Source organism: Sinocyclocheilus anshuiensis, unplaced genomic scaffold (genome assembly GCF_001515605.1).
Source record: "Sinocyclocheilus anshuiensis isolate Anshui unplaced genomic scaffold, SAMN03320099.WGS_v1.1 scaffold661, whole genome shotgun sequence".
Classification (NCBI taxonomy): domain Eukaryota; kingdom Metazoa; phylum Chordata; class Actinopteri; order Cypriniformes; family Cyprinidae; genus Sinocyclocheilus; species Sinocyclocheilus anshuiensis.
The window spans coordinates 280925-281281 of NW_015536491.1; the positions used below are offsets into that span (position 1 = coordinate 280925).

At 44.5% G+C, this 357-nt stretch overlaps 1 pseudogene; it reads right to left on the bottom strand.

Moving 5' to 3' along the window:
* Nucleotides 1-357, bottom strand: part of LOC107685455 (rab3 GTPase-activating protein catalytic subunit-like) — a 55816-nt pseudogene that overhangs the window by 41217 nt on the left and 14242 nt on the right.

Sequence of the window (357 nt, forward strand, 5' to 3'; positions counted from 1 at the left end):
TCATATGATGCTACATGCACTTTTACAAGTTGTTTGAACTGAAATGTGTGTTGGCAGTGTGTACACAACCACCCTAAAATGATAAAAATCCACCCAGTGTTTTTTTTAAATCTGGTTAAATGCTTTCCACTTTCTCAAATTGAGCCGATCTCAGATGCTGGTCTGTGTGACGTCACACAGACAGGCCCCTCCCACGATAGTTTGATTGACAGTAGTGTTTCAGCACAGACTGGACTGGTGTCTTAGCTCCGCCCTGAGTGAGCTGTCATCAGTCCGCCAGTGTTTCACCGCCGGAGCAGATGTAGACAAGAATGACTCCTAAGCGATTGAGGTGTTCTGTTGTTGGATGTAATAATG